Source organism: Mauremys reevesii, linkage group 8 (assembly GCF_016161935.1).
Source record: "Mauremys reevesii isolate NIE-2019 linkage group 8, ASM1616193v1, whole genome shotgun sequence".
In the NCBI taxonomy this organism is placed as follows: domain Eukaryota; kingdom Metazoa; phylum Chordata; order Testudines; family Geoemydidae; genus Mauremys; species Mauremys reevesii.
The window spans coordinates 57,748,735-57,765,865 of record NC_052630.1 but is presented as its reverse complement, the minus strand read 5'-3'; the positions used below and the strand labels follow the sequence as shown (position 1 = coordinate 57,765,865).

General features: G+C 39.2%; 1 long non-coding RNA gene across 2 annotated transcripts; it reads right to left on the bottom strand.

Annotated features, from left to right (window-relative positions):
- Window positions 1-425: 425 nt before the first annotated feature.
- On the bottom strand, window positions 426-8,259 carry LOC120369794. 2 transcript variants are annotated; one of them, XR_005583427.1, is made up of 3 exons: window positions 8,134-8,259; window positions 7,405-7,563; window positions 426-639 (listed from the first exon to the last, which is right to left on the bottom strand). It is a non-coding gene; the product is annotated as an uncharacterized LOC120369794 (long non-coding RNA). The 2 variants fall into 2 exon arrangements; XR_005583426.1 differs by having other exon boundaries at window positions 8,157-8,258.
- Between the last annotated feature and the right edge of the window lie 8,872 nt (window positions 8,260-17,131).

Genomic DNA, 17,131 nt, shown 5'->3' with positions numbered 1-17,131 from the left:
CTGTCATGTTCACAATCCAGATCCTTAGCTGGTATTAACTGGCCTTGCTACATTAAAGTCAATATAGCAATACTAATTTACACTAGCTGGAGATATGTCCCAGCATACTAAGTTCTTCCCTAGTCCTAATGTTGCCAAAAGGAATTGCAGAAGTTCGTGCCAGAGCTGAATTTAGGTTTGCAGTCTTACCCAGCTTTGCATTTTATTTACTTGTTTTGACAGATTTGCCTTTAAAAATAAAATACCACTTTAATTAATTTTGGTGTAGCCGCACAAAATCTTGAAGCTGCTGTTTCTGAAAGTGTAAAGAAGTACCTTTCAGCTTGGATCTCTTTCCTTTGATTTTGTACTTAGAAACACAAAAAATATTCAAAGTTTTAATTAAAAAATTAGGGCAACCACCTCAGCTGGTATAAAGTGGCAGGCAGGGTTCCTGAAGGTACTGTTGGAGGTGGACCTCCAGCGTGGGCTAGAGCAGAGGGTAGAATGTGGGGTGGGAATGGTGTCCAGGAGGGAAGTTGACAGTTGACCCATGCAGGTTTATGCCAGATTAGAAGCTGGCCTTTGCATCCCTATGGTCTTATATCAAGTTTCATGCTGGAATGATTTTCCATTTTGTTATGTCCAACTTGAAGACCCCTGAAAATGGATGGCAGAAGCAACTTTAAGCAAAGCATCACATATATAAAAATAAATAAGCCCTTTTCAGTTAATGCCAAATGCACTTTAGCTGCATTTTGAGTGAAAGGCTGTATTTTATAAACAGTAGATAGCAAACCTTATAGTTTAAATATTTAATGTCCTATAGATAAGAGAAAAGGTATAATGGGGGTACCATATGTCAAAAACTAATATAAAGATAGAAAGCTATCTTAAATCAAAGAGTTGGCATAGATTATTTTCATCAGATTGCTTTCAGTCTATATTTTATTATGAGAACACAGTTCTCTCCTATCCAAGATTTTTACAGCAATGAGTTTCAAAATGTGAGCAAAATATGGAAAACATCCAAATACAAAGTTAGGGTATTGCTCGGGAAATATGTCTTTTTGTTAGAAGAATTAGAAAAGGTAACATTTCTCAGTGTTAGAGGCAGCTTTTAAATCCCCCATTAGAAGATTCAGAACAGTTCATTTTACTGCAGGGCAAATGACATTATGGAGAAGGGCAAGAGAGAAATATGCTTTTTTATGGAAAAGAAAAGCAATTACATTATTTTTAATGCATAGTATGGATTTCATTTAAGTTTTACCACATCAAAAAGATTGACGTTTTTGCATGGTGTGCTTGTTTAAGACATACTGTGCTAGAACTAGAATACCTGTAATTCAGTGACATAAGCATAGCTTTTAAAATAGGAAAGAAGGTAAAAACCTGAGGGTTTATGGACTGATTCTCAGAGGAGCTAAGTACCTGCAGCTTTCAAGGAAGTCAAAGGAAGCTGTAGGTGCGCAGCACTGGCGGGGACGGGGGGGGGGAATTAATTCAGAGCCCATTGAAACCATCTAGGGGGAGGGATAGCTCAGTGGTTTGAGCACTGGCCTGCTAAACCCAGCATTGCAAGCTCAATCCTTGAGGGAGCCATATAGGGAACTGGGGTAAAAATCTGTCTAGGGACTGGCCCTGCTGTAAGCAGGGGGTTGGACTAAATCTCCTGAGATCCCTTCCAACCCCAATATTCTATAAGCTAATAGGAGTGTTCCCACTGACTAGTGGGCTTTGATCAGTCAGGTACATTCCAACAGCTTCCTTCATTTTTCAGAGAAACAAAGCCTTGGAATTTCTTTTCCTTTTGAGATGCACCAAACAATTTCTGCAGTGCAGGAACAGCAGTTCTACATTGTCCCAAGATGCAGGATAACTTATTGCAGCTTTCCTTCCTTATTTCTAAACAGGTGAGCATCAGATATTTTAACCTTTAGAGAGTATATAAAGACAGTCATCCTGGGCAACAGTTTGCTGGTAACCTTATTTCCTTTTTTAGGGCCTGATTCAGCAAAGCACTTAAGCCAGTGCTTAATTACAAGCATATGCTGAAATGCTTTGAGAACAAACAGGGATAGGATTACTCTCATGTTTAAACTTAAGCACATGATTAGATGCTTTGCTGGATAGTGCCCAGAGTGCTCAGAACCTTAATTCCCCAAGAGCTATACAAGTGTGTTTCACATATAAATTATAAAATATTGCAGAATGAAGAGGTCAATTTAACCCCTTTGAAGCTCACGTAACCCAACATGCCACTGTAGAGTGAGATCCTCTGCTGATCTACATCATTGTAGCTCCATTGCTTATGGTAAACTCAGTTGCATGAAAGATGCAAATGGATTTCACCCACTGTGTAAGAAAATATAAAATTAGTTGAGCACTCATGCTTGGATACTTCCAAAATATTTAGTCTGCAGAGCTGGAATCGATTTTTCTTTCAAGATTTCCAATACTAGCCTGGCCACAAGCAGGAAGAACTACCATGGGATCAACTGCTCTCTTAGCATTCTTTCAGTCTCATGTGGAGGGGGCAGGGGAGAAGCACAGAGCAGCAAAAAAAAAAAAATTCTAAAAGATTCAGGTTGGGGTCTGGGAGAAGTTCGTCATGCAGGAAAAATGTAAGGTGGTCTCAGTTGGTGCTTTTATCAAACATTCAGGTAAACTCAGCCTTTGTAGCATTACTTAAGCTTCTCTAAATTACTACAAAAGGAACAATTAGATAACTTATCACAGTATTTGTAGTATTCTAAGACATTAAGGCAACTAGCAGGACTTTAAAGGGCAAACATTATGAGTCTTGGAAGCAAACTGTGATCCCAACAGGTAAAGTGGTGTAGCTCCAAACACTTGAGATTATACCTAGCTTGTGTGTTAAAGTGAGTAAAATTTTTTAGAAATATTTTAAATGGTGCCATATTAATAGTGCTGGAGCCTGAATTCCTCTATTTACTGAGATAAGCAAAGCACTGAAAAAGTCTGATCCAATGAACAATATACCAGGGTGGGACTCAGGAGGAGTTCTATTCCCAGCTCTGCTACAGGACATTGGTCTAGTCACTTAATCTTTATGTCTCTGTTTTCCTAACCCCAAAATTGGTCTTCTGGAATACTTAGACTGCAAGGTCATTGAGACAAGGACAGCCTCACCATGTGTTTATAAAGCACCATACAGCCCTGATCTCAGTTGGATCTTGTATTACAGTTGCACCAACAAATAAATAGCAAACATGGGAAGTAGCAGTGAAACATACTGCTTCCTTCTGAAGGACTCACCTCTCGTGGAGAGGAGTTCAGTCTCCATGGCTTTGGTATAGGGTCTGCCGTCAAGGTTCCAATTGTACAGGGACTTCATTTTAGATATACACCAAGCTGAGGAGCTTGAGTTGTACCTGACCCAATGGATTCTTTAATTTTAAAAGTATTTTCTTGGAATTGAAGTTGATCTTTAGGTTAAATGGAGGCATGTGAATAGATAATATTCAGAATGTATTTAAATCCCTAATGGATACATCAAAGCATGTGCACATAGTTTTAAAGAGGTGGGAGGGAGGGTTGGTAGGTAATCCTCACTTTTCCATTTCACAAACTTAACTGGCATCTTGAAAACTGTTTGGAGAACTGGTTTAGAATAATTTGCCAGAATAGATAAAAAAATAAAAAAATAGTGTTCTGAATATCAGGCAGGCTTTGATCCTCTAAGAATAGAGTGACATCACGTACAGATATTTTATTGGAACTATGTATAGTGCCAAGGTTGCAAAGAGTCTTGTGGCACCTTATAGACTAACAGACGTTTTGGAGCATGAGCTTTCGTGGGTGAATACCCACTTCGTCGGATGCTCCAAAACGTCTGTTAGTCTATAAGGTGCCACAAGATTCTTTGCTGCTTTTACAGATCCAGACTAACACGGCTACCCCTCTGATACCTGAGTGCCAAGGTTGTTATTCAGCAAACATATTATTGATCTAAACCATATGCAATTATTTATCACGCTTTTAAAAATATAGTTGGAATGAAAGTAAGAAAGACAAGCATATTACAATATTTCAATCAAGCACATTACAGTCAGACACTGGCTGTGCTAACTTCCCACTCACTTCTGTTAATGCACTTCAGCCTTGACCTGCAACAACCTCGCTCTTGCATATTGGGTCTCTCCTTTCACCTGAGATGTTAATTGTACCCGGTTACATGCTAGTTTTGTGACTGGTATAAATGGGCATTAGTCAGCACAAAACAGCAATTAAAAGGTTGTGATCCTACGCTGTATTGTTCTTTTGGGACTATTTAAAAGAATAAAGAATAGACAAAAATGTTACTTCAGACTTAACGTGTTGTTTGGATTCCCTTAAGAAATTATTTTAATATATATAGATCACATTTTTGTTTTGCATTATAGGTCTGAACCAAAGCCCATTGAAGTCAATGTGAGTCTTTCCATCAGGTTCTAAAACCCACAAACATACCTTAATATAAAAATCTACATTCAGGACCAGCTGCAAACTGATTCCTTTTATAGTCTAGGCATGTCATCCTCTTTCCTCTGTGACTGGCTTCTCCTTGCAACCTTGCTATTGGTAGCTCTTTGTTTGAAGCTTCCATGATGCAAAGAAGATAAAATGCAGCAAAGTGAAAACTCTGATCAGATAATTCTCTACACAGCAAGGAAGGAGTAGCAGGTATAGAGAGGTTTCCAACATACGTAAAGGGGAGATGTCTCTCTTCTTATAATACTGATTACCCCAAATCTGGTTCCGATGCTATTGGAGAAATAATTGAAGATTACATCTGCTCTTTCAAAATCTTTATTACAGATGGAATCTTTAGAGCTGTCACTAAGTTTTAAAGGCTAATTTATTCATTCTCATTTCAGTATATAAATGAATAACTTGCTCAAGTGAGGTTTTAAATAAGTCAGTGATATATTAAAGTAAAATCATCTCTTCTTACTACATACACATACAGCAATGTACTATCATGGAAAAATACTTGTCAATATTTATTCCCTCTACTTCCCTTTTGCCTCAGCTTTTTTTGATTCTATTGGAATGACCCAACAACCCTCTAATTCCCCAATACAATGAATTTATTAAATATTTAAAGAACTGTAGTGCTCTTCTTTATTATTTTGGTCTGTTGCGAATAGGCCTGGCCCTAGGCGTTCTACCAGCCAGGCCGGAAAACAGCCAAGGTGGAAAACAACTCTCCTTCCTCCCACCCCTCCTCCTCCCGCATAGAAACTGAAAAGAAAAAAAAAGCTGAGCAGTACAGAGATGCAGTTGGTGCCCACAACCACCACCTTGTTCGCTTGTCCCTAAAACCAACCCTGGCTGCGCATTACACATGAAAAAAGAAAATCTCTGAATGAAGTTATTTGATGGAGGGAGTAGGGAGGCATACCACCACAATACAAATATTCCCTCAGGCTTACATCCCAAGTAAGCCCACCATAATTCCTAAATTGATATTTTCCAGGGGTGGCACAATTTGGGATGGTTGGTTTATATATGGTCGTCTTATCTGCACAAACAGTTGTACTGCTTTAACTGTACCAGTTAGCTTCATAATTTATGCCATTGGGGAACAGAAATAGTTTGAGGCAATTAATGTAAAACAAGGCAAGTCATGAATGGAGAGTTAAATCCCAACTCCACTAAATTCAAGGGCAACATTTCTACAGACTTCAATGGGACCAGGATTTTATGTTGAGAGTTTTAAAAGAACAACAGAATTTAATTTTGCTTTGGACAGTGATGTATTTATATACATACACTTAAAAATTCACATTGTACATGCTTATCCTAGTAAGAAGTTGAGAGTTGAAATATATTTATAGGGAAACAAGTTTGGATAAGTTTTCCAGTTGGAATTTAAGCTATCTTATTTAATAAGCATTATTAATGCAGACATTAGGAGAATCTAATTGAAATCATTATAGTGAAATAAAGTTTTAGAAATTTGAGGATATGGATATGTGTTCTTACTTATTAAGCAAGTTCTCTTCACAGAGGGATGATGGCAATTCTTTTATTGATGATCATGCTTGGACTGAAACTCCAAATGGACAAAATGTCAGTTGACTTCGGAAATCACCGATCAGATGATTTGAGCTAAGCTACTAATGATGCCAAGGTGGGCTGTTGCAAGATCAGCATTTGCATTCTTTCAGAGTCAAAATGGCAGTTTGTTTCAGCTGTGTTCACAGCCTTTCCTATTTTCTAGTCTGGAACATTCTTGCAAAGAGGTTTTGTTTGCAGAAGTGTTTGGACAATGGCTGTTTCTACAAATAGCTTTGTTTGCATGTACATACAGGTATTTCTGCACAAACAAAAACATTCACTGTTTGTTATTTGCTATTCCAGGTTAGTCATTTGTTATTTTAATTATATTGTTTTGAAGAGTCTCAGTTGTTGAATCAGAGACTAGAAGCTATCATATGACTTTCCTGAACGCCCTCTTCTGGCCTTCAACCAACCCCCAGCCTCTCCAAGTTCATTATCAGAAGCAAGCTCCCCACAGAGCAGGTCACACCAAACTAAAGTGGTACTAGACCCTTCCAGAACAATGAAAATATCACAACAATGATTAATGTGTAACACCAACAGACCCCAGTCGTTGGCAGGCGGGAGCGAACCTGGGATCTCTGGAGCTTAGTGCATGAGCCTCAGGCTAACTGACTGTTAGCTAAGGCTGTAGAGCAGATTCATTAATCTCTGTGAGTAAGTGGTCTCGGTACCACTAAATGGGACAGAGCACCACAGCCAGGAGGTCTATAGGTTACCTTTCAAGATCCATGGGCACTACACATGCCTACCACAACATATAGCACACCTCATGCAGTGCATTAAATGCCAAAGAATTATGTGCATGAAACCAATCACTACGCTCTGAAATCAACTTGCACAGGAAAATGATAAAAGACAAACACCGTATCACCTGTGAGGGAACACTTTTTCACAAAATGATCAATCCATACCTGACCTCTCAGTCCTCATTCTCATGGAAATTTGTACTTCACCTTCAAAAGATGAGCCTGGAAGCTTAAAATCAGACTGAATGGAGACACTGGATTTATGGTTTATTAATCCACTAATACTTTCTCACTCTCTACCTTCTTCTCCCACCTATGACTGGAGTGGTATTAATGGGCCACTTCACCTTGAAATGTATGTTAGCTACTTACATTAAACAATCTGTTCCACCTTGTATTTAGCTATGACACTCAGAGTATGTTTCCCAGACTTGAACAAAAGCTCTGTGTAAGCTTTAAAGCTTGTCTTTCTGATCAACAGAAGCTGGCCCAATAGAAGATATTACCTCACCCACCTTGTCTCTCTAGTGTGACTTAGGAGGCAGAATACATACCATGAACAGAAAATAGTTCAAATGAAGATGTGATGGCTTGTTGTACTTACCACTAGATAGTGTTGCTCCCTGGCAGTTCTCGAGATTAGCTCACCCCCTTCCAGCAGTTAAATCCCATTTTCTCTTCCACACTTCCTCTTCAGCTTTCAGGAGCCACAGCTGTCCTCTTCATGACTCAGTCCTCCAGCCAGGTCACTATTGTGGTTTCCCTGAGGGAAGAGTACATCAAGCATAGGTGGCGGGTAGCATAGGCAGGGGAAGGCTGCACCTCCCCCAACAGCCTGGTATGGCCCTGTCCAATATTCTCCCCAAAGGTCCCCTCCTGCTTGCCCTTCCCCCTTGGCCCCAGCCCAGGCAGGCTGGTCTGGTCACTCATCTTTATCTACTAAATACAAGCATGCTGGAGCTGGGTTAGGGATGCCAAGCATTCAGGATTGTCCTGGAGTTTCCAGGAATTAAAGATTAAGCTTTAATTAACATTTATGTAATGCAATGAAACCTCTAGGATTACATCCAACCAAAATTGGCTACCCTAGCTAGGGTTACAGATGGCCATGGGGTTGGGGGCCCATGGCCAGGTGGGGGCCTCAGGCAGGGGCTAGCCTCTCCAAGTCAGCAGGTCAGCTGCTGCCCATGAATCAAGTTTCCTACTCTGCAGTTGTCTCAGGCAGTTTTCTGTTTTCCTATCTCACAGTGGCTGTTCAGGGGAACACAGGTCTAATCCAGATTCCAGCTCAGGGTCTACACAGCAGTAAACTCTATTCCCTGCACCTTGCTACCTTTCCCTGAGCTGCTTCCATACTTTCTAGCCTTCCTCACTCCTCTGGGTTTGCCACTCTCTTCACGCCCTCCTCCCTTGGAGTAACTTTGCAGTCCCTGAAACACTCCAGGGAGTGACTACAGCCTTCTTCCTGCTGCCCCTTCTGCTTACAGTTTCCTGTCTTTTGTAGAAGCCCTCCCTATCCCTCACAAGTGAGCTTTTCTCTAATTAGCTGCCTCTAGCCCAAAGCTCCCCTGTTTGCAGCCTACTTAGCTGACTGGGCCCACCTGACCCAACTCAGCTCTTACAGAGCCGGCGTAGGAGCATACTCCCTCACAGAAGAGTGCCTACCAACCAAATCAAAGAACTAAAATGAATCCACAGACAATTGCCTGAATAAGAGGAGAGATAGCTCAGTGGTTTGAGCATTAGCCTGGTAAATCAAGGGTTGTCAGCTCAATCCTTGAGGGTGCTATTTAGGGAACTGAGGTAAAAATCTGTCTGGGGATTGGTCCTGTTTCAAGCAGGGGGGTTGGATTAGATGACCTCCTGAGCTCCCTTCCAAGCTTGATATTCTATGATTCTACTTGCAAACCACACCTACTGCCTACACCAAAATCAGGGGCAGTTTGTAACAGATGTGGAAAAGGTGATTACATACAGTTATTTTAGGGTTGCAAAATAGATATGCAAAGGATCAGCACACATTTCAAAACTTCTTGTCCCTACAGTCAACTGTTCAGTCATCAGCAACATAACTATTTCTGTGAGGGGCTGATTTTTTCAGTTGCTTATTGATCTCAATGCAATATGAAGCACTGATTAAACAATGTTAAAATTCACTGTGAGCAAGACAAAAATAGTTCTGATGTTGTCTACATGCTTTCAACCTCTCTTCACTACAAACACTGTTCACAATAAATGCTTCCCATTGGTCTGTTTCTTCCAAGCAAATGCAGAGCAAATTCTACTTACTAGTTTATTGTTAGGAGTAGTATTATCATAGCACCTAGGACTCCTTGTCATGGACCAGGACTCTGTTGTGCTGGCCATTACATCCAAAACAAAGGTTTGTTGGGGAAGCGGGCAGGGAGGGTGAATGTGAAAATCTATGACTGTTCTGGTCAAACCAGGAGACATGGTCATTTTAGTTGGCCCAGAAGCTCAGTCCTGCACTTCTTCCATAGGGAAAAAAAATCTCATTGGATCAGTGTTTGTTTCTCTTTGTAAAAGGGTGACTGGAGAAGATATTGTGATCTTTTTAGTGATTTAGTTGATTGCATACTGTAAAACCAACCTTTTCCATTTCCCGTACCAACACTGCATTACATTTCCATAGCAGCAATTTCCCTCACACAAAATTAACCCATTTATTAAACCCTTTTTACAGTTCTGTTTATTATGAGTCACCCGATAGTAAAAATGGAAATGATCTTTTATTTCTATTTTTGTTTTCAATCTGTACAGTATTTATATTAACACTTTAGTTCAATGTTACTCTTACTTTCTTGCCATGGATAAACTATAAATCAGATTTATGGTTTGAAAGAGTTCAAATGAAATCAATAAATGAAACAGTCTCCAAAGCACACAAACACTTAAAAAGTTGTGATATTATTCACCAAGAAAATAGAAGTTAAAAGTGTGAAATATGCAATACTTTAGTTTGTGTATTTACACAATAGACTGAAACTACTTTGGACCAAATTTTGCCCTATTTACATGCAGTAACTTAGATTGATGTAAATATAATTTATGCATATTTGTGGGCAATATCTAGACCACTTTATACAGATCATTTACCGTCCTTTTAATTTTCCTTTTTAAAGTAAGCTTAGTATTAGAAATAGATGTTCATCTTCAATAACCAGAGCCCATAAGTAACTTTAGATAATTTTACATCTTTCCATTGTTACTTGTTCTTGGAAACTGCTATAAATGGGATAAACTGATTCTTGGACTGAAGTCAATGGAGCTGTATGTGCATACAAATTTGCCCTAGTGTGATTACTCAAAACCAGCATACTCTGTTCCCCAGGTCTGTGTACCTGGCTATCTGTGATATTTCTAAAACATCTATCACCACAGTATCTACTGTAGGGTTTTGTAATGTACTAACTGGTGGGTTTAGTACACATAACCTTGGTGTACTAAAGATAAGACCTCTACCACTATTAATAATCGAGGAGACTTTCCTTATTTCCTTATTTCAAACTAATGATTTTGGAAGAGATGGTCATAAGCATTGGTCTCTGATGTCACAGGTGTGTGATTTTGCCGCTGACCAGGATAACTGAATATAGGCAGTCTTGGGTTTTACATCTTCAATATTCTGGAATGCTACATTGTGCATTAGTCATTTCACTTAGTATTTCCCCTGTTCTTCTGTCTACCATTATTAGTTAGGCACTGTGCAGCTATCTCAGTAAACCAATAGCAGCATGTGCAAGGAGTCTGTTTTATGTCCATGTGCTTGTGTGCCTTTCCCTGCCTGATTCTGGAAATAGTTTGTCAGTCATTTCTGCAAGTAGTCTGTGGCACTTTCCACATGCAAAGGGAGAATGAATGAGTATTTTACCTGGATGCACAAGCCCATCCACACCTCTCCCACAGCTTGATCACCACATAAGTCCATGTACATTTATGTCCTGAGTTTGGGGCAGAGAGAAGAATTCCTACCATGAGACGGTCTTTTCTTGGTCATAGGAGTAATCCACATTTTTATTAAGTGCAGGTTTAGGTGTTTAAAACAAGAGAAACAAAAGAATAAAAGAAGGGCCAGTGCTGTACTTGTTCTTCAATTCATACTAAGTTTCCACAGGCAGATAGGGTAGAGAATAAGTTGTGTACAAAGTGTGACCATAAAATTTAAATTTTAGCTCCAGCTTAGGTTAGTTAGTAGCCTGGTGATGGTTAAGGGCCCTCACCGGGGATGAGAGACCCATCTTCAACTCCATGCTCTTGCTACTATAGAGCAGGGACTAGAATCTAGGTCTCCCATACCCCAGGCAGTGGTGTAGTGGAATCAGCACCTCACTGTGGAACTTTTGAGAGGTCATGCTGTGCAGAAGATGCCATTTTACTCCCCAAAATGGCATTCTTTACACAGCCTGACTACATATGCACTTTATGTATGACGTCACACCACATAGAGGATGCCATTATGTACAGCGGTCACGTTGGCGGGGCTGGATCACGAAGTTCCAGAAGAACTGGTATGTGCACATTCAGGATTATACCACTGATCCTGAGGCCTGATGCACCAGGCTGTTGGGTATTCTGAGGTGGAGGAGTCTCTCTCTCTCTTTCACATTGACGAAAAATTCCATCCTGGACCTGAGAAACCCTTCCACCTAAACTTTTGTCAAAATCGATATGTTTCTGTAAAAGTTTCGGTTTTGATAAAAAAACAAAAAAGTTGTCAGAAGTTTTTTGATCAGATTTTCATGGTTCTCTGTTTCTTTAGATCTCATCTCCCCTCCTTGTCACCAAAACAGCTTTTTTTAGTTAACATTAAAGAGCGATGTATATTTTTATCAGGTACCACAAAACAAATGCACTACATCACTTCTATACCATTAAGTTACAGTTGCGTCATTGAGGAATCTTAATATAAAGAGTCACAGGTGCTCTGCATATTTAAATAGATGGGGACACAGGAATTTATTCAGTTGCAATCTATTATAGCTTAAATTGAAAGTATGTAATCAGCTAGATGATTTGCCTGATAATGTATTTGTCTTCTTAATGAGCTTCTTTGTTGAAGTGGTTAGAATGATTAATGTGTCTGAGCACATCATCAGTAACCTTGAACACCAAAAGTCAATATTTGGAAAAAAAAATCTTTACACAGTGATGTATGGTACTTAAAGCTGCAGAAATCTCTGAAGGGACACCGACTAGTTGAGTAGCAGGTATGTTTGACATGTTGTTTTTTAAATAGGAGTAAGTATACAGGGTAAGTGATGGGGGGGTCATTTAAAAACATCTTTTAACAGGAGAATTGTGGAGCCTCAATATTTCCAAGAGGATTTCATTATTTTGATGCTTCTGCTAATCACCATAGGCCAGATCCTGAGGCCCCTTATTTACCTCAATGAGATGACTCATTATTAAAGGAATATAGGTCAGACTTTGTGTCTGGACAATGCAAGCTTAAGTTGTGCTCACAGAACTATCTGCTAAGATAATGATTCCTTTCCATCAGATAAAGAAAACACCACCGAAGCAATGCTAATAAGCTTTGCTTTGCTTTTTAAATAAGTCATTAAACACAAAGATGTAACAATTTGATTTGTTTAATTTATAATGAGATTCCCATGAAGGGTTTGAAATAGGAAAGGCAAGATGCTGTGATATAAAACTTGTGTTAGTCTGAGTTTAGGTTTTATTTGCCACTCTTTAATTAGGCAGGTGGTCTCAAAAGACTATGGTAATAAAGCCTTTATACAACACGAACCATCTTGTACTCACTCTGTGCCATAGACCTAGGATACAAAATGATCTAGTGAATGGGATGCTGGATTTGGGAGTCAGGAGACAAGAATTCTAAGCTGTCTCTATCACTGACCAGCTGCATGACCTTGGCCAACTCATTTCACCTTTCTGTGCCTCTATTTCACCATTGGAAAATGCTGATTACATCAACAATTTAGACAGAAGCCAGTCAGACAGGTTGCCTGGTTCCAGCCAACCCACAGAGTTTCCAAACTCCTCAGAATGTAATCCTTTGGGACTGTTTCTTACTATGTATTTATACCATGCTGAGCACAGTGATGTCACAGTCTCAACTGGTGTATCTGGACTGTATTGCAGTACAGTAATAAATAAAAGCCATTTTATTGGTGCTTTATACACTGATTCTGAAGTCAGCTCTATGTAGGTGGATCCCTGGGCTCACATGGAGCTCATTGTAGGACCCCTTAGAAACTTTATAAAATGCTGTGTTGGGACTATTTCTCACGTCTCCTGTCTGTAAAAGCAAAGGGCTTAGTTTCTACAAGTTCAACTGTGCATGACTCAGAATAATATAAAGCCACAGCCTTCCCCCTCTCTCTCTCTCTCTCACACACACACACACCCCAATAGTGTTTCTATTCATAAAAACAAAATTACTTTGAAGGCAGATATCTTGGGCATTTTTAGCTAGAGGCAGATGCTAGCCCTGTTTGGAAATTGGAACTCTTCCAAAGATCAGTCTAACAATTGAGGATTAGTGATTTAATTAGCCATAGTACAGTGATGAAAAGAATGTGAATATTATTAAAATATATAAAATATTGTTTTACACTATTCACATACCAAAATCTGAAGATACATATATGTTGGAAGTTACCTAAGACATAGAGCAAGGTTAAAATTGCTCAGAAGTAATTAATTTAATAGACAAATTGATGTTTCACAGGTATTCTGTCTTAAGTAAATTTTAATTATAGTGCTTTTCAGATGTTCAATGCCTTGACACAGCCAGTTCCCTTCCATTTTTCCTTCCTTGTTCATCACGTAGAATATAACTCGCAGCTTTTGTTTATAAGCTAGTTGTATTATAGCAGACCTAACATGTTCAGTGCTCTTAGAGCACTGAAAAAAAATTGAAAAATGACTAAGTTGGCAGCTGTCCTGTAATAGTGGAGCCAGCGGCATACATTTTAGAGTGACAATCAATATTAACTTTAATCATGTTTTGGAAAGAAAGCAGATTTGACAATTTGTATCAAAAGAGCAACTGCTAATTGACCGTTTTAAGGAATTTCTCCTACATTTCATTCATCAAGTTTCTAGTGGTTATTCAGATTGTCCAATAACCTTTCAGTACCCTCAAATATTTATGGGCACAACTGTGTTTTGATTTTGTACTCAGAGATAATGTGAATTGATTTTTAAAAAGGTACATGTTATAAAAAATATGATCAAAATAAGTCAGTGTCCTCTATACAAGTTACAAGAACTGCTATTGTGGAAAATAAATTACTGTTCACTCTCATTGAAAAGAAATTTTCTTACTAAATCTACTGGGGAACCCAGAAATAACAAGACACCTATATGTGAGTGCACCGGGTATTTTAATATTATTGAGTCAAAAACTTGGATATTTCTTCATAGGATTCAGCACATTATCAGTGATTAATAGAGTGCCACAAATTGTGTAAACACCAATGCTTTATGAAAATGGCATCTCGTTATTTTATTTCAGTAGCACCCACAGCGTGTTAGGTGACAACACACACATAGTGAAGTATAGTTCCTTCCTCAAAGGATGTACAGCCTGAAGTCATGATCCTGCACAGATAGACCCCTATGCCCACTCAAAGCCCCGCTGAACACAGGAGTGAGGGGGTGGGCACTCATCAAGAGAAGGGATCTGGCAGTATGGTTGAAATGCAGGCCTGAGACCTAAAGAAATACAAGAGATAATCCACATGTAAATAATGGGGAAAAGTGATATTCTATCAGGGCCAGTCCTAGGTGTTTTCCTGTCCACAGCAGAAAGTATTTTTGGTGCTGCCTTCCTCCTCTTCCACCCCATACCTCCAAAAAAGTGCAAGCAAAACAATCAAGCAAGCCTAAAAAACTTCAAGTAAACTATTGCGACCCCTCCCCCGCATTGGATTTGATGCTCCTAAATGCAAAGATTTGGAACCTCTGAATGTTGGCGCCCCAGGGTGGCTACCCCTAAGGCCAGCCTGCAAAATATATATATGTTATTTTGTATGTATTGAAATATGTATGACAATTACAAAAAACAACATGCATGATAACAAAGGACCCAGGTATAATGGGACTGAACTTGGCCTAACAGTTTACAGTCTAACTCAGATAGTTATGATATTGGACACAAACGGGGGGAAAAATGGTCAAATGCAAGACAAGGCAGACACGAGTTTGGTGATGACATCAATGCTGAAAATTTTTGCAAATGTAGTATTTGAATACTCTTGCTGCTTCTACCAAAGCACTGTAGACTGAAGCCAAGCATTTGTTAATTAGATCTGGCCTAGGAAAAGGTTTTTCTACAATTCTATTAACTATCATTATGCCAAGTCCTTCATGTCTCATTTCAAGCTCAGTCTATGTCTATATAATATGACAAACACTAGAGCTGTGGGAAACATTTGTAACGTCTCAAGCCCACTCAAACATATCCTGCTTTTTGAGGTTCACTGCCTTCCTGAATTATAACTTAACTTACTGGTTAGCTTACCTTTTCACTTGTTAGGTTGTGCAATTGTGCCTCAGTTTTTCCTCATTCTACTGTTGGTTGGGTGCTTTGCTATCTTGAGAAGTTGGTCCTCCCACCAAATCCAGAATCATCCATTTCAAAGGCAACCAAAGTCAAAACAATCTGAGCCACTGCATACTTCATCCCTTTGTTTATCCTTATACCGTCTTTTGCTCTTCCTAGGATAAATTATTCAGTGGTCCTTCCCATTGGTTGCATCAGGGATCCTCCTCCTCTCCTCCTCAGTGTCATCCCTCTCACATGGAGGAGTTTCACACTGCTTTTCAAGAGTGTCATAGAGGATTCTGAGTCCACACACACACACACACTCTCTTACACACACCCCTCTAGGTCCCTGAACCTTTCTCAGGCGTCTTCAGACAAACCTATCTCAAATTCCACTCTTGGTCTCCTCTTTCCAGGTCATTCCTCACTCACTGGAGAGTCTTTCAGCAAGAAACTGAAGCAACAGCAGCAAACTCTCTTACTTGACTGAATACCAGGACCTGCCTTTTATATAGCTTCCCTCTTCCCAGCTGCTCACAGTCATTTCATCCTTCGAGAGACTAAAATTACGAAAATGTTTGTCCTTAAAAGGCCAGAACTAGCAGCAGAACCTAGGCCTGCCCTTAAGGGTAAGTTCACCTGTAATAAGGACTTTTAGGGAAAGTAACTACCTTTATAAAAATATTTGTTATGAAGAAAAGTTCAAATTGTCATCACAAAATTTCCAAATTTCATCCAGCAACCCACATATTTGAGCAGAACATTAATTTTCAATAATAAAAATAAATAAATGAAGATCAACAAATACTTAAGGCCACAGCCTTATTGAGGATAAATTAACATAGCACCAATGAAATCAAGCAATACTGAGTCACACCACCAGGTGATCTGGTCCTTTCTCTTTTATTGTTGCTAAAGAATTGTAGACAAAACATATTTGGAAATATTTGCTAGTTTTGGTTTGTTGGTTCCACAACTTTAGACTTTTTTTCCCCCAATGGCTTTATCAGATCTGAATATTTTTCCACCTTTCCACTTAACTTTACAAGACACAGCTACATCTTCCTAAAGTGCACCCCCAGACCAAGAATGGAGTCATTTCAGTGCAGAATATAGTATAGCTTTAAAAACCCTAATGAGTCATTTTTGTTTCCCTAAATACCACCACCTATTAAAGACAGCACTGCTTAGCATAGCATTAATTAAGCGTGTATTGGATATCTTGGAAATACTTCTTCATACCGGGCCCCACTGAGGCCAAAACTCCCATTGACTTCACCAGACCAGGATTTCACCCCACATATTCAGCTCAATTCTACATTTTATATGACGAGGATTTTCAAAGGAGCCTAAGGAAATCCAGGTGCCCAAATGCCATTAAAATTCAGTGGGACTTGGACACCTAACTCTCTTAGGTTCCTATGAAAATCTCAGCCTAAAGGCATGAACACAAAAATTACATAATCTGCACTGTTCTCCTGATGGCTATTTGTTAATATGATGAAGATGGTTGGAGTGTTTATTTTAAATAGGTAATAACTTGAGTGATATTTCAACAACGTAGGAGCTTTCTATAGAATCTCTGATCTCATAGACACACAAGATAGAAAAGAACCAGTTCAGCACCCTGCAAATGCTGGATTGGTCCCTACATGATTAAAAGGTCATCATGTGTACCAAATGTTATTGATCTGGAGAACTAACAAAATTTATCAGTTCATCTAGCCTTGTTCTTTCTCTACATTCACAGCTCCTAATGTCCCTAAAAACTGATTGCAAATTCATTCTCATT